Genomic DNA, 23,301 nt, shown 5'->3' with positions numbered 1-23,301 from the left:
AAATACCTTTGACTGAAGAAGATAGAACATAACTTCCCACCTATTTTAAAAAGTATTTCTATGGAATAAACATTGCAGCTAGTAGAAAAGAAAGGAAGAGAGAGACTGCCTCATGGTGGTCATTTTTCAAGGTTTGTGTTGAATTCGGATAGTCTTTCCTTCAGATCAGAAAGAATATTGGAGTTTTGAAAACCAGCATTCCATTTTATGGTTCCTAGATAACCAAGGTGCTATGTTTTGCTAGCCTTTTTGAGCAAGCAGTCTAGAAATGCGACACAATTCTTTTTGAATAAATAACTCTACTTCATAATATTACAATAACATAATTGTAATGTTATTGTTTTGTTATTAGCCATTGAAGAAGACTGGTGATTTTTCAAAACTGAGGCATACCAGATCTCGTTCTGGCATATTGTAAAACTGAATATACTTCAGTCATCAGCAGCCAGCTTGTCTTTGCTTCATTTCTGCTGGTATCTTTGGCTGGCAAATGCTGGCAGGGGCTCATGGGAATTGTAGTCCATGGACATCTGGAGGACCACGGGTTGACTACCCCTGCTCTAGAATACTAAAAAAAGAGGGGCAGGGTGGTGGTAGAGAAAATAAACCAGCAGCACAAGCAAGGCAAAGTCCTAGGCTGGTTGGCACATAGAACACTATCCCAGCAAAATGTCCCCCAGGTCAAGAGTAGACCCAAAAAAGGAAGGATGGGGTTAGAGGATAGAAGCCCACATCAGAAGCAAAGCAAAGCTCCTGGTTGGATGGTATGGGTATTCAGAGCCCAGGCCCAGAAAACACACCCCAGCCCAAAGAGTTCATAAGCAAAAGAATGGGGATGTAAAACTACAGGCTCTTTTCAAAGGAACCAAGCAGAGAGGCTGGGTACCCCACCACCACCACCACTCTGGAATCTAATGAATTCTGATCCTCTCCTACTTGCTGCAAAACCCAAAAATGGAGGGCTCAGCTCAATGTTTGGTTTATGTGACTTTCAGATCCCACAGAAATGATTGGCATCCAGCAATGATTGGCATCCAGCAGTGCCTATCAAACTTGGAGGGTTCTTACTGGTGTTTCCAAGGCTGCAGAGATTTCCATCTGCTGTTGCCTGGGAGTTTGCTCCATCGATGTCAGGTTTTCTCAGAAACTTTTCCTTTTCCTGGACCACTCTGGACCACCCAGACAGGCCCTGAAGTTCAGGAAATGTTCAGGGAGCATGTGCTCAAATGAACAATGCTTCCCATACCCTGGTCCAGCTGTAATTCAGCACAAATTTCATTCTGTGCACTGGTTTGTCCCCTTCCCTATTCTGTACTTCACAGCACCTGGGGGCTTACAGCCTGATTCTGGCACAATAAACTCAGAAGCATTAAAAATCATGGGGGGAGTTTATTTATGGGCCAATAGACAACTGGAGTGTGGATGGAGGAAAAATTGAATTTGCCATGAACAAGCAGGAGAAGCCACCTCTATGTCAGCAATGGTGGTGAAGCATGCACACATCTCTGCCCCTCCTGTATCTTGTCAAAGCTGTCCAGCGGAAATATTCTCAGCAGAGGAGGCAGCTTCTTAATTCTGCCCAATGGTACAGCCTCAGAATATTCGATAGTTCAGTGTGACATTTTTGCAAGGCATTTTGCAGATAAAATCACTCCGATGTGTGATGACTTAATAGTTTCTTCTAAGAATGATATCAGCGCACTATCTAATCACAGATTCTTAGATAAATTTCAGTTATTTCAGCCCAAGGATGTGGAATAATTGCTTGGGGAAATCCAGACAACATCCTCACTTCTCAATCCTGGCCTGTCATGGCTCATTAAATATATCCAGAGGGGACTATCTAGATGGGTCCAGGAAACAGTAATGCTTCTTTAAAAGAGGGGATATTGCCAATTTGAAGGTAACATTTATGTAACCCCTCTTGGAAAAGCCATGCGTGGACTCAAGACAACTTAACTATTGCTAAGTGGTCAATCTCCCCTATCTGAGTATCATACTCAAGTGACTGTGACCAGATCTCTCCAGGCTTTTAAGGGGATAATCCAGACGTGTTTTACTTGAAAACCGCAATAGTAGAAGCTTATATACGCATATGCTGCACATCAGGAAAGGTACCACAAAATCTAAAAAGATGGCAGCATGCTACCCATTCAAAAGAAAACAAGAAACCTCCCTTTAACATGTAGAAGTCTTGTTTGGTGAAGTAAGCCAGGAGGTGCACAGGCAAAACAAGTGTAAATTGAAGATAAGGTGGGGAAAGGGACAATATTAGAAGAAAAGTGCTGCAAATGTTAAGATAAACAATGGAAACATCTTTAAATACATTAGAAGCTGAAAATAAGCCTGGGAGGAAGTAGAGCGCTTAGATTGTAAAGGACTGAAAAGACTGCTAAAGGAAGACAAATTGCAGTGTGCTATAGTAATGAAAAAAGCAAATGCAATGCAGGAATTATTAAGAAAGGAACTGATATGTGCAATGCAAAAAAAATGCAGAAAAGAGCAACCAAAATGACGGTTATCATCTTTAAAGCCCTCCAGTTTTTACTACTCAATGGAGTCTCAAGGTAGCTTACAATTGCCTACCCTTCCTTTTCCCACAATAGATACCCTGTGAGGTAGGTGGAGCTGTGAGAGGTCTGAAAGAATCTATGACTGGCCCAAGGTCACCCAGCTGTGGATAAGGAATGGGGAATCAAATCTGGTTCTCCAGATCAGAGGTCACTGCTCTTAAATGACTTGGGCCAACATATAAAATACAATGTCCTTTGTATCTGCCTGTAAATTAAGTCTGTCATCAGTTTATTGGCCTCCCCTTTTCTCTGATGAGAGCTTGGCAGAAACAAGAAACAAGGTTGTTTGGGTCACAGCTTTTGTCTGGCAACCAGCAGCAGAAGGAAGGAGTTGGGAAATGACCTTGCACTGTTGGCAAGAAGTCCATTCTGGCAAAAATCCAGAAGTGATTATGTCACTGCACTGGCCTAATGCTCTAGTATTCCCCCAAACTCTTTGGTAAGCTCCAACATCCTGTTGAGCTTCTGCAGGGAGGTCTCCTGCCACTGTGGGAAACCTGTGTGTAAACTCCACGGAGCTTTTATTCCATTCCCAGGTCGATTCACTCCCTGCCGTCTACACAGAATGCGATTTCCGTTTTGATTTTGGGTGATTTCAATTTTCCTTCTGCAGCAAGAAAGTTTGATCCGGAGTGACCCTACCTTATCTTATGTGATATCTTAGAGTGCTTTTAATGCTCAATATTTTTAAAATCGAATTGAGAAAGCAGGCTGTTTTGAATCTGGGCTTTGCTCCATGGTAGAGAACCCCTGATTGGCCAAAGCTGGTCATGTGACAAGTTTGCCTTAAAGGGAAAACCCCTAATTTCTCTCAACTTCTGTCAGTATTGGATTTTTTTCTTCCTCCTCTGCTTTCTTCGATCCTCTCCCCCCCCCTCCAAGAAAAGAAAGATGCTCCCTGCTTGGCTCCTCCCCCCTTCAAGAAAAAAAAGAAAGAGGCTTGGCTCCCCCCCTTCTGAACTACCCTAACCATGTGCAGAACACTTTTCTGTTTCAATGGGGAGGGGGGGAAAGAGGAAGGCCCGAGTTCAAATCAATCTGAATTCAACAGGATTGACAATGGAATAAACTAAGTAAGTACAGATTCTGCCCTGGTAAACCTAGTCACAGTATCTCAATTATGGAACATCTTCACCTCACCCATTCACCTGCCAACAGTTCTAGGTTTTGGGGTCATCAGTGAACACAGATTTGTTCACTCAGATTTTTAGCTGATTTTCTCCATTCTCTTTTGTGTTAGTTACTTGTTGCTGCCCTTGTTCTCATCTTATATTGCCTATGCAGATAGTTTAAATCATATTTCATAGTTTTAAGTTGGTTCTTTGCATGCTTTCATAGATTAGTAGTAGTAGAATGTATTTGGACACTATTAAGATTTCTAATTTTTATTGCTGTTATTCTGTTTTAAATTCATTATTTGTTCATTGGTCAGGCCAGAAATATTTAAGATAAATATAAATATACTAGGGGGAAATCTGACAATGACCTTCAGTCAAAATCAGGAAAGAAGGATGGATGGGTTTAATATACCATTTTGCCTCGAATATATTCTTCTTTTTAAAGTAGAAGTTGTTTTTATAAGGCTGAAATGGAGAATTCTCCTCCTTGGACTAAACTAGGTATTAGCATCACTTAAGATAAACACCAGTTGTAATTTATCTGTTAATTTGTACAGCAGTCCCCTTGCCAGAATTAACAAACCACAGGCCTGGTTTAAAAAGCACAGTCTGTCTGTCCAAGGGAGGGAAAGGTGGTTGTTATAAATGTCATTCATGTTATTGTACAAAGTCCTTGCCTTAGGATAAAAGAGGCAATCTTGTCACATTTCCAAATAGTTCTCTAACCCTTTATTTTGGTAAAGCCATCTGCAAACATATTCCAGTGGATCCCTCAAGTGGAAGATCTGGGACATAGAGTAGGTTTGTTCAAGGCAACCTAAAATAGGAAGGTAAACTGCATTTTACCCTTCAGTAGGGATAAGCTCACTGGCATAAGCTGAATGCCAAGCCCATATGTGAAATTATCTTCTCAAAATTGAAGGACTCAAAAAATCTTCATTTTTAGTGACGTTTCTTGGCTCAGTCTGTAATTTAGGTTTGCATGTGTCCTTGGCGTCTGGTCACCCATACAGGTTTGTGTTTTGGGCCACCAAAGGAATAGTGGTTGCTATTAATAATAGCCAACTTTGCAAAGGCATAGCATCTTTAAGAATGCCAGTGCTACATTAGACCACCTTTAAGAACCAGCAGAGTTCCCCACAAGACTTCAGTAACAGGCTCCAGGCAATATTATAGCTTCTGAATGGTGGCCAAGAATGAGTTTTAATTCTATGGCAAGTGTATAAAATAAGGAGTAATCCATTTTATTATATATTACCTCCCCAGTCATTATGAAATCATTTGGTATTCACTGTGATCACACTAATCATTAATGTACTCATTTGGCATTCATATGACTGCCTTATGCACTTCCATAGAAATTCCATTGTAATTAAGCATTAGTTAATGTTAACAGTAATGGACATTTAAAGTAAAGTGTGACCAGCTAGGGTCACTAGCAGCAGACAATCAATTTATTCAAGTATTGCGGACATTAAACAAGCGCCTGTCATTTCAGAAAGCTACCAAAAGGTTAGTGGAAGCAGAACTGTAAGTAGGGTTACTTTTCAAAGGCCCAAAGAGATTTTATCTATCCTTCAGTACATCTTTCTGTCTACATAAAGACAAGTTTTGCTTCATGAGTGGAATAAGCATAACCAAACTTTTATTTGGAAAAAAGGCTTATTTGACAACTGTGCCACAGCTCTAGAAGCCATCATGAAGAAGATCTCAGGTCTCTTCCCAAGCGTCAAAAGACCTCAAGTAACTGAGCTGGGAAGTAGCATGGAAAGACACTGCAGTTCAGGGCTTACAGCACTCAGATAGATTAACCAGTATAGCCTGACTCCATATTGTCAAAGAACCTAACCTATGGACAACATCATTACTCAGCCATTACCACAAACCTGATTCTAGATTTTAGGATCTCAGTTTGTGGTAAGAAATAAAACCACTCTAATTTGTTGGAGTCCCAAAAGAAATGCCATAAACAAAGACTTCCTTCAGTGAGCAAGCCTTCAATCTAGACTCTACACATAGGGTTGCCAGTTTATGGGGGTGTTCTGTATGTTGACTCAATGGTGCTAATCCTGTATGCCGTGCAAATGAGGTATCATAAATCAGCCAATCATTGACTCTTACTTTAAAAGCTTCTGAACCAATCAGTAGCCGGCGATAAGGACCAATCAGATTCTTTGGTGGGTCAGCCAAACTGTATATAAGTTCAGGTCATTCCTATGTTCCCTGTTTGGTGTTTCTGGCTGAGGTTGGAGTTAATGAAGAGCTGATTGTTCTCAAAAAGCTGCGTCTACATTTAGCAAACCCACAGGTTTGCTCATTTGAGCTGATCTCCAGATGACAGGGATCAGTTTCCCTGAAGGCTGGTCTCTATAACTTTGTACCCTACTGAGGTCCTTCTCCTCCCTCCCCCAAACCCTGCCCCCTCCTTAGACTCCACCCCCACCCCCAATCCTACAGAAATTTCCAAACTGGAGTCAGCAACCCTTTCCACACATGAAAAGAGGGGGGAAACCTGGAGAACAAACCTGCAGCAAGTTCCTAATGAAGATCTTTGTTAATGAGCTAGCTGCTCTGGGTTTCATGGGTTGTGTGGTTGTGGTCTGGTAGTTTTAGTTTAGTTGACTTTTAGTTGACACTACCAGATCTTCTACTTGAATTTTGGATTTACACCTATTCTGTCTCCTTTATCCACCCTCCACTGCCAGAATACAATCTTGGCAACTTTGATTCTGTCTTTCAAAAAGCCCGAACACCACCAAAAGTAATCTCCTGTCCCCTGGCCTTTCCCCAACTCCCTGCCCCCCCATCATCCTTTTCACACTTTCCTAATTCCCCTGTGTCTGCTTATTAGATTGCAAACCTGTATAGTCTTATTTCACTTAGAAATTTAATATTGTAATAATAATGGTAATTATTATGATAAATTACTAGATATAGAAACAGTCAAAGAGAAACATTTTGCATTAGCTCACTTTTGCAAAAGCTTAACTTGAGCCCAAGGAAAAGTACTTTTATGACATCACTTATTAATCATCTTGACAGATCAGAAGCAGGGATGGAAAACATATCTTGCAATACCGCAAGAGTCTGCAGTGTGAGCACCAACTCATTTAGCACCAGCCAAACGCAAATGTGGAGCACAAGGCAAAAAATACAGAAGCTGCAAAACAGAAGAAAGTGACACTTACTGGCGGAAGATGTAGCCTGTCTTAAACACTTCATAATGATAATGCTATTCGGCATAAACACTGGAAGTAACTGTACAGAGAATATCATGAAGCAAGAGAGCAGTAAAAAAAATATTTTTAATAGATGAAAAGAGCCTGAAAGGAACTCTGCACAAAATGATTGGTAGAAATGTTTTTAAAAGTATGGATGAGAATCTTGTAGTACCCTTCCATCATAGGTGTAAACTGCACGGAGCTTTTATTCCAACTCCAGATTGATTCAGTCCCTGCCCTCTACACAGAATGCGATTTCCGTTTGGATTTGGGGCAATTTAAAATTTCCTTCAGCAGCAAGAAGGATTGATCCAGAGTGACCCTACCTTTATTGTGCGATATCTTAGAGTGCTTTTAAGCCTCAATATTTAAAGGCTGTTTTTAATCTGGGCTCTCCTCCTTGGTAGAGGACCCGTGATTGGCCACAGGTGGTCATGTGACAAACTTGCCTTAAAGGAGAAGCCCCTAATTTCTCTCAATTTCTGCTGGTCCTGGATTTTTTCTCCCTTCTCTGTCTTTTTCGATCCTCTCCCACCCACCCACCCTCCAAGAAAAGAAAGTGGCTCCCTGCTTGGCTTCTCCCCCCTCCCCTTCAATAAAAGCAAGAAAGAGGCTTGGCCCCTCCCCCCTTCTGAACAACCTTAACCACGTGCAGAACACTATCCTGTTTCAATGGGGGGGGGGAGGAAGATCTGAGTTCAAAGCGATCTGAATTCAACAGGATTGACAATGAAATAAACAATGTAAGTGCAGACTCTACCATACTCTCAGTCCAGAATATTTGCCAGAATCTCTTGAGTGTTATATCACACACGTGTTCTAGTACAGGGGTAGTCAATCTGTGGTTCTCCAGATGTCCATGGACTACAATTCCCATAAGGCCCTGCCAGCATTTACAATTCCCATAAGGCCCTGCCACAGGTTGACTACCCCTGTTCTAGTACATCCAACAATTTATTGTGGAAAATGAGGGGCATATACTGATACCACTGAGCCAAATTGAGATGACCAGAGATGAAATTTACAGTAGTGCCACGAAATTACGGGCCAGTTACTCTAATGCAGGTTTTCTCAACCAGGGTTTCGTAAAAGGATGGGAGTTAATTATTTTTATATATTTTTTAAAAACCTGTTAAACATTTACCAGGTTATGTGACCATATATAGTCATGTCAACCCACCCACCCCTCCTCCCAAAATGGCCAATGATGGGCCTAGAGGGTGTGTGAAGAGGAGGGACTCCAGGTAGGTGTGTACACAGCTTTGCTTCCCAACTATATTTTGCACCATCGTACTACTTCTGGGGTTTCTCAAAGCCTGAAGAATGTTTCAGGGGTTTCTCAATGGTAAAAAAGTTGAGAAAGGCTGTTCTAGAGATCCAACTTGGTCTAGTGGTTTGATTTGATTTCCTGCTCCCCCACGTGCAGCCAGCTGAGTGACTTTGGGCTCACCACAGTACTGATAAAGCTGTTCTGATGGAGCAGTAATATCAGGGCTCTCTCACGGTGCCACTTGTTAGGAGTGGAAAGGGAAGGCTTTGAGACTCTTCCTGGTAGAGGAAAAGCGGCATATAAGAACCAACTCTTCTTCTTCTAAGGTCTGTTCTAGGCAAAATAATTAAAAAGGTAGAGTTATTAGGCACATAGGAGAACAAAGCCTGCTGAGGGAAAATTAGTGTAGCTTCTGCAAACAGAAGTCTTGCCTTACCAACCTTCTGGAGTTCTTGGTGCCATCTTAGTTTAGTGGTTGAGAGTGGTGGCCTGTAATCTGGAGAGCCAGGTGTGATCACCCACTCCACCACATGCAGCCAGCTGGTTGACCTTGGGCTAGTCACAGTCCTGTTAGAGTTGCTTTTACAGAACAGTTTTGTCAGAATTCTCTCAGCTCCACCTACCTCACAAGGTGGCTGTTGTGGAGAGAGTAAGAGAAAGGCAATCAGAAGCCGCTTTGTGACTCCTTCGGGTAGGGAAAAGCGGGATTTGAAAACAAACTCTTCTGTTTCTTTGATAAACTGAACAAACATTTAGACAACAGTAACTTTAGGCTTTTAAAGGGCATTTGACAAGGAATGGGTTCTCTTATGGATTAAAAATGGACAAAAGACAGGAAGCAAAGAATAGAAATAAATGGACAGTTCTCACCATGGAGGTAAGCAGCCGGGTCCCCACGGATCAGTATTAAGGCTGATACTATATAATTTGTTCATAAGTGATCTGAAGTCAGGATGAGTAGTGTAGTGGCCAAGTTTGCAGATGACACAAAATGGATGGAAAAAACAAGGGTAACTGTGAAGAGTTCCAGGAACATCTCCACAAATCGGGTGAATGGACAACATTGTGACAGATTTATGTTCCACATTGGTAAGAGGGCTAGCATAGCATAGTAGGTAAAGTGTCAGACCACTTTTGGTGGGGGCAGGGGGACACAGAGCCCACGGGGTGTGTGTGTGTGGTGTCCCTACAAGGACACCGTAGGTTGGGGCCGGGCAGGCCAAAAGGCTCGGCGCTGGCAATTATGCACAGCGCTGGCCCACCCCAGCCCCTGCAGGCGCCCACAGTATCAGTATCAGGAAGCTGCAGAAGTTCCCACGTTTCCATAACGCGGGCCTTCTGTGGCCCTGGGCTGGGCTGGGCCCTGGATGGTGGCGACATCAGGCATAATCAGGGATTTTCCCCGAAGCCCTGTCGCCACCACTTCGGGCATTCTGGCCCGTGCATAATGGGTCCTTGTGACTAAAGGGAATCCCCATTTTCAGGAGCAGTAAACCTCGGAATATCAGTATTAGGAAACATCAGGGGAAGTACAGCTCTTCTTATATTCTTAACAACATCTCCTTATCTACCATATACAAATTACTGATTATTCACGGAGAACACCATTACTTGAGCACTGACACAAAAAGCAGAGTTGTTCATGAAGAACAGATTGTTGTAAAAAATCATACTTTTGTCACCATCCCTTGAAGAATGCAAAACTGAGAAAAAGCCAAATAACACAAACTACCATAAAACCTTTGATTCCATGCTGCAGTCCTATTTCAATAGTGCTATGACAGATCTACTAGTTATGACACTGAGGAAATGGAACACAATTATGAAACAGCATTAATAAATACAGATAATATTTCAAGAGAGCATTTATCACTCAAAAACAGCATTTAACATAGGGTTCCCTGGCTCAGTATAGTTTTGTTAACTTCCTCTTCTGTTGGTCTCAGCCTTAGTAGGCTTAGTCCTGTATATTGATTTAGAAAGGGCAGGTAAAAATGGGAATCAAACATGCTCTCTATACAGATGACCTAACAGGAACAACAGCAATTCACTGAATTTCTAGCTAGCTAATACAGCTTCATAAAGGTAAAGGTAAAGGTATCCCCTGTGCAAGCACCAGGTCATGTCTGACCCTTGGGGTGAGGCCCTCTAACATTTTTTCATGGCAGACTCAATACGGGGTGGTTTGCCAGTGCCTTCCCCAGTCATTACCGTTTACCCCCCAGCAAGCTGGGTACTCATTTGACCGACCTCGGAAGGATGGAAGGCTGAGTCAACCTTGATTGAACTCCCAGCCTCATGGACAGACAGCTTCAGACAACATTTCTGCTGCCTTACCACTCTGCGCCACAAGAGGCTCTTAATACAGCTTCATAATATTCCCCAAAACATTCAGAGAAACTATTAGAAAGTTGTTTGGTCTTGAGAAAATGTGCAGCATTCCACATAATTAAAAGGTACATGTGAAAATCCTCCACAACAGGGGACACCTGGTAAACATTAATGTTACCTGTACTTGCTAGTAATTCCATCTACAGTTACCTGGGGATCAGTCAGAACAACCAGATTCAGGTTTAAAATCCTCTTACCAGCATCTCTTTAGATAGAAAGTCCTTTAAATCCTGAAAACTGAGCTTACAGCTAAGAACAAAATAAGCACAATTAATACCTGGGCAGTCGCAGCTCTGATTTACTGCAAGGGTATAATTAAGTGGTCTGAGGCTGATTTTGAATGTGATTGATAGATTAACCCCCACCCTCATGACAGTATTCACCAATGACTCTGTGAACAGATTCCAACAGCTGAAAGAAATAGGGGTAAGGATTAGCACACATCTACGCACTTGTGATGGAAAAGCCTGCACTTGATCCACTTTTGATACAATAAGCCACTTAGAAATCCCACCTGCTTTCCTGGGTGCTGTAAGGGAAAGCTGACAAAGCATAAATGCAGAAGTGTGATTCAGACGCAGCACCAAACCACAATTTGACACTACTATGACAAGCCTAGGTGGATCTTCTCACATAATCCTGCCGCATGGTTTGAACTAATTGATTACTTTACAAACTATAGATTGATGGTTTAGTAGAAGCAAGTGAAAGGAAAGTAGGAAGCTGGATCCTATCAATTTTTCCTTTGCTGGAAAAGGGAGGAGAGATCCCATTTGACCAACAAAGACTATACTGGAAATCATGGGATTTGCATGGACAAAAGGTTAGGTGAGACTGGGTGAAGAGCCCGGCCTAATCCAATCCATGTCCCTTATGCAATTTGACTAAAAGGCTGGAAACATTATTTATGCAAAAAAGGAAGGTGAGTGAATTACTGAAAAGGAGAACTGTATTCTGTAAACAACAACTGCGGTTTAACGGCTGTGATCTCTCTCTCTCTCTCTCACATACACACACATTGTCTAGTTTACTCTGTCCTAATGTTAAGAACTATCCCAAAGATGGTTTCGCATAAAGTTATTGAAATGTCCTTGAAGGACTTAAATATATCTTCCATGCCTGAGAGGTCCTTTTCTGTGGCTGCTGGATACTAACATCATAGTGCACACACCACCAAAAAGCGGTGGTGTGTAATTGTCTGCAAATCATTATCTGCAAAAAGCAAAAAAAAAAAAAAAGATCAACAGATGAAGCCAAATTTTGTTCCTTGTTAGTCCTTTTGGACAGCAGATACACACTCTCCTCAGTGGCACTTTTGTTCCGAGGATAGTCAGACTCAGAAGACACATACCTCTCAGAGAAAGGACATGCCAACTCAGAAGCAAAATTTTATTTATTTATTTAACTTTTTAATAAGCTCCAATTCCTGAAAGCCCAGGTTGAATAAAACCATGTCACAATAAGAATACAGAAGACACCTCTACTCATCCCTAACAACAAAATGTTTGGCTGAATTTTAAGAAGGTATTCAGGTTTGCCCTTATTTCAGGGAAAGGGGTTCCATATGGGTAGCAATTACAACTGCTTCTCTAATGTATCCTCGCCAGTCAAATGCACATAGAGTCATGCTTCATAGAAAATGCCCAATGTATTTCAAGGATAATGGGGGAAGAAGAAGAAGAGTTGGTTCTTATATGACACTTTTCTCAACCAGAAGGAGCTGTTTACAATCACCTTCCATTTCCTCTCCCTACAACAGATACCCTGTGAGGGAGGTGAGGCTGAGTGAACCCTGATAATACTGAAGAAGAAGAAGAGTTGGTTCTTTTATGCTGCTTTTCTCTACCCGAAGGAGTCTCAAAGCGGCTTACAGTCGCCTTCCCTTTCCTCTCACCCAAAACAGACACCCTGTGAGTGGGTGAGGCTGAGAGAACCCTGATATTACTGAAGAAGAAGAGTTGGTTCTTAAATGCTGTTTTTCTCTACTCGAAGGAGTCTCAAAGCAGCTTATATTCACCTTCCCTTTTCTCTCCCCTGATATTACTGCTTGGTCAGAACAGCTTTATCGGTCACCCAGCTGGCTGCATGTAGAGGAGCCAGGAACCCATACTGTATTGACTGGTGCAATTGCATATTATTCTTTTAATAAATCAAATAATCAATATGGACATCCTGATTCAGTATAAGGGTTTGATGTGCTGGCTCTCTTTTCTGTTGCATATAAGATGAAGTGATTTTTAAATCTATGAGCAAAGCATTTGTCTGATGGTTTATCAGTCAGTCAGTCAGTCAGTAACCTTTTATTGGCATAAAATATGTATAAAACATATAGAAATAGGGCTTAAAATTGCAACAAAATAATAAAATAGGACATGGGGTTACATAACCAAACAGATCTTAAAATGATAAGATAAATTATAAAAGATAAAATACAAAATAGGTAGCATATTATATCTGGCTTATCTGTTTATTATTCCTTGGCCTGGAGATCCCCTGGTTTTACAGCTCATCTCCAGCTGACAGAGTTCAGTTCCCCTGGAGAAAATGGCTTCTTTGGAGGGTGGACTCCAAAGCATTATACTCCCCTGTGTTTCCTTCCTGCCCCAAATCCCATCCACCCCCAGTTTCCAGATATTAACCAACCCAGAGATGGTAATCCTACTGTTTCTGTTGCTTGTGTTCCCAATTCATTGGGGGTTTTCAATCCCTTTAAATCAGGGGTAGTCAAACTGCAGCCCTTCAGATGTCCATGGACTATAATTCCCAGGAGCCCCTGCCAGCGAATGCTGGCAGGGGCTCGTGGGAATTGTATTCCATGGATATCTGGTGGGCCGCAGTTTGACTACCCCTGCTTTAAATGCTACTTTTATGTAATAGGGCATGTATACACAACTGTCACAAAACATAGAAGCTACAAAAACTCCATTCTTCAATAACTTCCTTGTGGCCTCCATACACAGACTATTAACTATTGGTACGTGAGTGACGAGCATTCCCTTCATACTCTTCACTGCCTCCTACATGGCACCGGAGCAAGCTGAGTCTGAGCCAGCCAAGGCGCAAAATCTGACATTGCTGAAGAAAGACTGGTAATGCACGTACAGAGATTCAAATGCTATTCAATGGTTCCATTTTTAAAATAGCGTGGTGGAGCTCGTGGCAAGCATAACAGATGCTCTTTCTTATACTGACATTTGTTTCAAAACTTCAGCTATTCCTAGTGCCAATTTCTGATAACATAACTTTTTGTCTTTTGCTCTTTGCATGGGATGTGTAAGTGGAGTAGTTATAAATGCGGTTAGTGCATGCTTGTCTTCCATCTAACAGAGCGGTAATTGGTCAGCATTCTCTATAAGGAAAGTGAACAACAGTTCTGGGTGAACATGTCTGCTGATGGATGATCTTGTCCTATATATTTTCATAAGAAATCAGAGGCCATTTTTGAAGGAAGGTTTTCATGTTTTCCCCATTAATTAGCACATTTTTCCAAGGTATGTTGCACCTGAATATGGAAGTTTCATTTGTCTTGTCTTGTCTTGGCTAAGAATAACTGGCTGGATTATAAATTAATTTTTGAGTCCTTTTTAAAAGGCATCTAAGCTAATGCATATATGGAAATGGATTAATAACTTAAAGTGCCAGCACTCAGTCATCCTTCATCGCACCATTCTAAAATTTGGCCAGATTGTACCCATTAACGGGTAAATTTTTAAGCCACCTCTCATCCTTGAAGTCAAACTTTCTCAATTATACGATGAACAGAACTTTCAGTCTGCATAATGGTAAAAGGCTGAAAATATTCCTTGAGAATGGCCCCTTACGATTCCTCCATGTCTTGGATTGCTAACTGTTGTGACACCAATCGTCTCCTTGGCTTTTTCCAGGACTTGTATTTTAGACCACCATGACATTAAGAGGCTCTGGCCAATCCTCTTGTGCTTCCTCCTCCTTTCATCTGCATGTTTGAACCATTGCTACATCAGCAATCAGTAGATCAATGACCTTTGCCTATCCCCCCCCCCGCCCCGCCAGCTGCATGTTTAAGATGTCATCAGAAAGTTTCAGACAAATACCCTGCCATCTATGAGTTTATGGGCAAATGTGACAGCCAGGCGTGGAAGCAGGTGGCAGATTAGGCAAAATCATAAGCAACCTAAGGGTTGAATAGTTGGAAGATCAGAGATGGGCAGCAATTATGTCAGAAGCATGCTGAGGATCAGGCTGGAATCCACAAAGCAACCAACATCAGAAGACACAGAGCAAAAACAGGAAGAAATGTACAAGGTGGTCCAAGGCAGAAACAAGGTATTGTGTTCTGTATGTCTGGAACACTGTGACATCATCCCCTGGTATTAAGCATTTCTCTTTCTCTTCCTTCTCCCCTATTTACATGTTTCACCACTGTAATGTCATCAACCACCAGATCAATTTCCCCCTCATTTTTAAATATTTAGACCATGATGTCATCATCATTTGACACAATAGTCATCAACTTCTATCTTTATTTGTACTTGCATTTCGAGCCACTGGAAGATAAGCAGGCTTTTGACAAATTGTCATGACCCTGGTGTTCCTTGGAGGCCACCCTTCCAAGTGCTAGCCATGGCAGACCCTGCTTAACTTCTAACTGGATTGGGCTTGCCTGGGCTATGTAGGTTGGGTACCAGACTGTGAAATACCTGGAGATTTGGGGGGTGGAGTTTAAGGAAGGTAACCTCAATCAGGGACAGGGCTTTCTCAGCCTTGGCCCCTACCTGGTGGCCTGAGCTCCCCAAGAACATCAGGGCCCTTACACAGTTCCTTCGGGCCTACAAGATGGAGCTCTTCTGCCAGGCTTATGGTTGAAGCCAGTCTGAATAAATGAACAACAAAATACTAATGAGCCTCCCCCTGCTGCAGCCTTGGTGCAGCTGCTGTAGGTGTAATAATAGCTGCTCTAATGGTCTTCTCTCCCCTAAAGGGAGGAAGAGCAGAGACCTCCCATGCTGACCAAGCCAATAAGGACTGGCTCACAGCTAGAGTCATTTATATTGTCTTGTTAATTAATTTAACTGTTTTATCATTTTAACTGCACTCTGTATACATAAACGTTGTGACCTGCCCCAAGATGCCAGGTATGATGAGAAGGTCCAGAAAGGTAATACTAAATAAAATAAATAAATATTTGGGGCAGGATGGGGTCTCAGTGGGATAGAATGCCATAGAGTTCGCCTACAAAACAGGCCATTTGCTCTAGGGGAACTTATTTCTGTCATTTGAGGAATCAATTGTAATCCCAGGAGATCTCCAGCCACCAGCTAGAACTTGGCAACTCTAAAGGTATGAAAGCATCATACTATTGTGAATATATTAGTCTTTAAGATGGCGCAGCACTAAATTGTTTTTTTTGGGGGGGTTAGATTAACATTAATGAATTGGCTCTGTTGTCCTTCCTTGTAAAACTGGAAACAAAGTTTTATTGGCTGGAAGATCTGATCGAACAAACTTGTTGAAACTAATCAGGCTTAGGGTCTGGTCAGTGCCTGGGCAGGAGACTTGCTGAGAACCCCGTCTGTATCATCATCATCCAGACTTCCATGTGGAAAGAAAGACAAGATATAATGAAATAAAGATCATCTAGTCTACTGTAATAAATGGGTTTGTCATTCTAAATATTAGCTGATAGATTACAGGGAGCCACAGTGTGCTTAATTTCCCCTGTGGATGGCTCCTGCACTGCTAAGCCTCAATTCTTCCAACAAACCCATGTCTCAACATTTTTTAAAAATGTAAAGAATGGTTAGCCAAGCTGCAAATGCCGGTGTGCTATTCCGTTTAAACCGTATTTCTAATAATGACATTTCCACATATCTTCATAATGAGTCACAAGTAAATATGACATTTCTGCAATGAGATCCAGATATGCAGCGTGACCAAAGATTAAAATTGAGCCATTTTAATATTTTAATTATTTGGCTTGTGTCGGGTTCCAGACTTTGGTTCTTCCAACTCTCAGGACAGAGCAACTAATGCAACAAATAACATGATAAACTTGGCTTATTGTCCTTACAAATTCTCTTGTGGCAGTTTACTATTTTCTTTGATTAACATTTTCATTTTTCTTACAGTGAACAATTCCTTTCCTACCTTTGGCTTTGCAGCTTGTTTCTGAAAAGTGTATTCACTCTGTGATAGTAATGTCAGAAATCACAAATTGTCCTCATTTCCCAGTGATTTATCAGCATCCAAAGGAACCAAGGGATCCGTTGACTTAATATGCAGTAGGAGAGCATCATTGTAAGGATGCAGGCCTGACCCTCACCTTCACTGAGCTTGAAGCAAATGCCCAAACTTGTGTCTTTGGAGCTGGCTGTAATACTAATAATTGTTAGAACATTTAAGGCTATGCTTAAGCTGTCTGGGGCCTTTCTGATGCCCTTTTCCTGAGCATTTTGCCTCCCTGACCATTTAAGCAGGGGATGGGTAGGCTGGGCCAGCGCTCACGCAAATCCCTGCAAACACACAAATTTGTCGGCATCTCGACCCCCACCCCAGCCCTGGCCCATGTTAGGCCCTCTGAAGCCCCGCAGGATGGGAATGCTGATTTTTCACCATCATGTGGTGGGACCCCCATGCCCCCCACCCCTCCTGTCTCTGCATGCACAACTCCTGGACGGACCACGTGTGCTAAGGGATGTCCTCCCCCATGTGTACATGGGAAGTGGTGGTAGCCCAACACAGCTGCCAACATGCATAATTGGGCCTTCAGATCTTTCTCATTTACAGCAATATTGAAGATGGTGTTTCGTTATGCAACACTTGCTTTTGCCGTTCCGTTTTTTTTTTTAGGTATTAACTTCTTTTATTGAGATCAATTCAAGATCAATTCAAGGATAAAGACTATTTAAATAAGGGCTTGCTTCTTTGAAACTTGATAATTTACTTTTAAGGTACTTACTATTTACCAACTATTCAGTTGTTTTGTGGAGAACTAAAAAATGCTGAGATTGATCCAAGACACCCAGGTGCAAACAAAGTCACTGAAACAACTCAGAATTGATGATCTGCTCAACTCGCTGAAGAGTGTAAGTGATAATCATGTTGTTCAGCTATTCCCACTTGAAATAGATTCTTGGTTTTGGGGGAGTCTCCTAATGTTGATTCTTCATTAGCACCAATGTCTGACATGGACTCGGATAACTGCCAGGAGGACTTGCTTGATAATGACATGGGGAATGATCTGGGAAACACTCCTCCTTTACTTTATCACTCTAATTTACAACAATTGCAAGATAATAACATGGAATGCATTACAAAGCAATGTTTTTTTGACTGCTCACCAAGTTGTTTCAATCTTAGAGCAGCTGTCTAATATCAACCAAACAAATAAAACAATGTAAGAACTACTTTGATACAGTTGTTTAGAAATATTTAAGGAAGATGGAGGGCTTGTTGAACTCTCAGACTGCTGAGTCATCCAAGAGCTGTATACCGGATAAGAAAAGCAAGGATAGCTGGAAGAACTCCATAATTTACAGGATATGCTGGTAGCAAAATTGTGGATGGGTTTTACAAATTAATTAAATTACACTACAAATTGCCTCCATTGGAATAAATGATGACAAGTAGAACTCATGAAAAGTGATCAAATACTCTCTGAACAAACTTTTACAAAAACAAAAAGCAGCCGTGACTTACCAGTGGCCACCTGTTGATGTTGCGGAAGGCAGGCTATTAAATGGACCCATTTGCAGTGTGTGTGCCTGTATGTTGTGCACAGCAGTGTGATGCATGAGCAGGGTCATGGGTACTTTTATTAAGCACCACATGGAGAGGCCCTGCCATTCCGCCACAAATTGCCACCAGGACAGCTTCCCTCCCTCCCTCCGTTCTAGGTTTCAATACAGTTTGTGCCTTACTCAGTATGTTTGAATTTCATTGCAGCTGTGATAAAAGAGCCAGGCATAGAGCATCCAGATGGCTGTTGAGGGGGTGGGTCTTTTCATGTGCCAGGGGCTGGAGGTGTGTGCATGGCAACAATAAAAGCTGTGGCCTTGTTAATGCCAATCTGGAGTCATGTCTTGTGTGGTCCATATGCCATCCTGCCAGTCAACCTTTGATTTGTTATATTTTTAGAAAAATGAAGTACCCAAAGTAATATGCCCACCTGCCATCAGAAGTGGGTCATCCCGTTCTGCAACCTCAGCATTCCACTGCTTGCTGGGTTCCCCTGAGCCATTGACTCTCAGTGTAATGAACCTTACAATGTTGTTGTTGCATCCTGGCACTTGTTCAGAAAGTGACACAGACAAAAGCGGGGAGGGAAGTATAGCCAGCGATGGCACTTGCTTGGACACAGTATCTGAGGAAGTGTGCCTGAATACAGAAACTCAATACATAGAAGGGAGAAGAATGGAGCAAGGTGCCTTGTGTCCCCATTGGGGAGATAGATCTGGTATAAATATGTGAAGCGCAGTCCTTAATAGTTTAAGCTCTTCAGAGTTTGGAAGTTTGGAAGTTAAGCAGGGTCTGAGACCGGGATAGAAGAGGAAAATGATGGCAAAGCACCTCCGTTCATCTCTTACCATGAGAACCCCATGAGGAGGAATTTGTGTGACAGGGGGAGAGAGGTGGATCCAACCATAAATCTAGGAACCAACAATCCATGCCAGATGTCATTGCCAGCATTTTTTAATACTGTGAATTTGGTTTGTGAGTACCCTACTCATTGAGTACAGTGAAATTCAGCAGTAGTGGGCCCCTGAAAAGACAAGCACACCCTGCCTTCCAAGGGTGTTTGGAGGAGAGCCTTGCACTTGCTGGAACACACACACACAAACTGCCTTCCCTGGAGGGAAGGGGGACACTGGGACTTGCAGACAAGGTGAAGAAATCTTACAGGAGCTGGAAGAATTGACCCTTTTAAGTGAGAAGCAAGGAGAAGGGGGGAATCAATTGTTGGTGAGACATCTGGAAAGGAAGGGGGAATACAAGCAGCCAGGTGGGAGTTGATGGGGGCATGGGGCATGGAGGTGAGGGAAGACTTAAGAAGAGAAACCGCCATGCAGGCTGTGTGCTGGGGCAGACCAGCCCTGTTGCCTCTAGAAGCCCTCTTTACCTGAGGAATCAGGAACATGCAAAAAGTAGAGGGCATTAACAAGAGGTTCTCCAACCGCTCAAAGCCTTTGTGCATGCTTCTAAAGGGGCTGTTCTTTGAAAGTGCAGGAAAAGCCGAAAGGGATGTACTTGAGTGCAAAGAAAGCCAAGAGCTGTGGGCCCTTTAAATATCCACCCAACTTCCAAGGCAAAGCATCAGCTTGGGGAGAGGGTGGGGGAGTGAGTGCCTGACTTCTTTGGGCAGGAGGCTTTAAGGACAGCTGGATCCCTGCCTCGTATCACAGACAGTGGTAAGGTGAAGAGCTACAGTTTCCTTCGTCTGCCAGCCCCCTTGTGAGTTGAAGGATCTAAGCCAGGGGTGGTCAAACTGCGGCCCTCCAGATGTCCATGGACTACAATTCCCAGGAGCCCCTGCCAGCATTTGCTGGCAGGGGCTCCTGGGAATTGTAGTCCATGGACATCTGGAGGGCCGCAGTTTGACTACCCCTGATCTAAGCCTCCAGACATGGGTGGGGCTCACTCTGAAGCCTTTCAAATGTTCAGTATGTTGTTGGAAATATGGATCAGAAATCATGTATAAGATATACTAATGTATGCTAATGAAACAGAAGTAGAGTTAAGATATTTTTAAAATGCAACATTTCAGATCTAAATGGGTTCTTGATAAGAAATATATAATTGACCTTCCTTTGCACATTATTTGTTAAAGGTTCTAATGAGTATGTAGAAATGGCAAATGTACATAATATTGACTATATAATGATTAAATTAATGATGTAGTCAAAATACATTGGTATATTGTATACTATAGATAATACCTTAAAGTTACAAATAAGGGGGTGTAAGGGAAAATATTTTCTGTCATACATGCTTGTCCTCAACAAATACAATATTGTTATATAATCCTTTTTTTCTTTCCCTTTTCTTTTCTGTATCTTTGCTGTCTTCCTAAATAAATAATAAAAGAATATTTCCTTGCAGTTTGATGATCTTAAGGAAACCATATGAACTATGCAAACTTTGATAGTTTCATTGATGCCTCTGATGCCCCATAAAGATAATGATCAAGGTGTGTGTGAAAAATCTGCTAAAATTACGACAGAGACTCCAAGGACCACTGAAGGAAGCAAATATAACTGGGGATGGGCATGAACTGCAAAAATACAAAACCAGGGACCACTTCAGCTGCTGACAATCTGGTTGGAATTCCCAAGTGGCCACCAGCATCCATCTCAGAAATCACCTCCCTCATCCATTGTCTGAAGTTAAGTAAAGCACCAGGTAGAGATATTACTGCAGATTTATTAAAGCAAATTTGGACTGGTGGGCTCTAATCTTTGCTTCAGAATTTACCTGGACAGATCTTACTGTCAGAATCCTAAAGGTCTGGGAATTTGCCACAATTATTCCAATCTTGAAAAAAGGTTCTGAAGTATCAGAAGTGAGCAGCAGCTAATCAAAGCTCATACTCTGCCACAGTGGTCCCCAACCCCTGGTCCGAGGACTGGTGCCGGTCCGTGGATCAGTCGGTACTGGGCCGCAGCTCCTCCGTGTCCTCCCTGGCTGCTGCCTCAGGAGCTGCTCTGCCACTCTGCCGCTGGCTCACCTTTGGTGCTCTCCAGAGGCTGCCATGGCTGGGGCTCCCCCTTGGCGCAGCACTGCACAGCTACTGCTGGCAGTGCCCCCCAGCAGGCAACGGGAAGTCAGGGGTGCCAGCGGGAAAGCAAGTGGAGCAGGGGCCCAGGCATCGGCAGCGACGTCCCTCAGAACCCCCCCCCCACACCGGGCCTCAGTAAAATTGTCAAGCATTGACCGGTCCCCGGTGATAAAAGGTTGGGGACCACTGCTCTGCCATATATTTTGTTAGTCTTTAAGATATAGCGGACTCTTGCTCTTTTCCTCATGGCTACAGGTTAACTGTAACTATGCTGAGCATCTGTCAGCTGCTGTTCTTATTTGCAATGGTCTTAAGCGTCAATGTATTAGTTTGCCTCACCCTAGTTTTCATTTCCTTTCACTGGCCTCTAGACCACTCCCAGTTTATGCTGATGATGCAGTCCTATACAATTCTGCACCTGTATAGTTTTAAGCATATGTTGAGAACCCTCGAAGCATACTGTAATAATGAACATCTAACAATTAATTACAGCAAGTCCAAAATAATTGTGTTTAATAGCAGATCTAAGCACAGGTGGTTAATTAATGGGAATGTTATTGAGCAGGTGAGGTGATTTAAATATTTAGGTGTAGTTTTTCATTCTTTTGGGTCTTGGCACACTGAAATCAAGAATGTGGTTGCTAATGCTCAAAAGAAATGTCTCTACTCTTAGAAAAAAAATTATATTATAGTAGTTCTTTCAGATATACATGACTTTGTGGCCACGGTTATTTCTCAGTTGTTGTATGGATTTCAGCTATGCATGTATGTTAACTATATTGCTCTTGAAGTCATGCAGAGTAAATTCCTGCTTGGGGCAATGGCAAGCACTGGCAGGGGATCTCTCTCTCTCCCTCCCCCCCCACTGGGCCTGTAGTTCCAGACCCTCCAATATCCCTCCCAGCTCCTGCTTATGGGGCTGGCACTAAGAAGTTGGAGGGGGATGCAGCCAGGGATGGGACATCCCTCCTGATTGGCCGTTCATTGGATAGATGGCCAATCAGGAATGGGACAGCCTACCTGATTAGTAGGTACTGAGTCCCGACTCCTTCCAGCACCCTCTTCCTGTTTTATTTATATGTTTATATAAAATTATATATATATACTTTTAGAAGAACTGTCATGTTGGTATTTTTAACTGTTAGATTTTGTATGCCTGATTTTGGTGGACATTGCATAGGCAATAGATAATTTCTGCTGGACTTTACGATGTACAATAGACATTTCTATTGAAAGACTGAGTAAGTTTCCGTTTTGGGAGAGAAAGAGTGGGGCTGAAGATGTTTAATAAATAAATAATATTGCTTCACTGTAGACACTAGTCAACACATTCCCCAGGTGAACTCTTTAGACCAACCTAATGTGCATCCAACTATGTGATGTTATCTTAACATAGACCTGTATATGTAACATAGACCTGTAGTTGTCCAAACTGCATATAATTTTTGTCATTTCATTTAGACCAATCAGGCAAACCTTGTGCCATCTAATAGATCAGTTTTCTGCTGTTGGCATAGTGTTCCCTCTTCTTATATCACTATATAAAGCTGCAGGATTCTGTGCCTTGTCAAGTCTGCTCTTACTTTGGTTCATAGAGAACCAGGAGCAGTATCCAGTTGAATGTGCAAGTGGAGAGACTCAGTAAATAACATGGCACCCTGCTTGTGCTGATCTCTAGAGCATATGCCAGCCCAGTACATTCTGATAAATATGCCAATAGTTTCTGCTACACCAGCAGAGACCACTATGTTCAACTGGGCAGTCTGATAGGAAGACCTAGTTCAGGAGGGTAATTGGCCATACATTTTTGGGTTTTAGAACCAACATGTTACTGGTTAACACTGATTAGGTCTTTCAGTATTGTTCTTGACTCTCCATTATACAAGAGCATTTGCCTTATTATATTTTCAAACATTAACAAGGACGGACTCATTGCCACTGATGAAAGCCAGACTGAAAACAGAAAACAAATTAA

The 23,301-nt window shown here is 42.3% G+C and overlaps 1 long non-coding RNA gene across 1 annotated transcript in view; it reads right to left on the bottom strand.

Moving 5' to 3' along the window:
* Positions 1–23,301, bottom strand: part of LOC143844257 (uncharacterized) — a 224,843-nt gene that overhangs the window by 117,309 nt on the left and 84,233 nt on the right. The gene's annotated exons all lie outside the window — the stretch shown is intronic.

This window comes from Paroedura picta, chromosome 9 (assembly GCF_049243985.1).
Source record: "Paroedura picta isolate Pp20150507F chromosome 9, Ppicta_v3.0, whole genome shotgun sequence".
Lineage (NCBI taxonomy): Eukaryota > Metazoa > Chordata > Lepidosauria > Squamata > Gekkonidae > Paroedura > Paroedura picta.
This window is presented reverse-complemented; position numbering and strand designations above follow the sequence as displayed.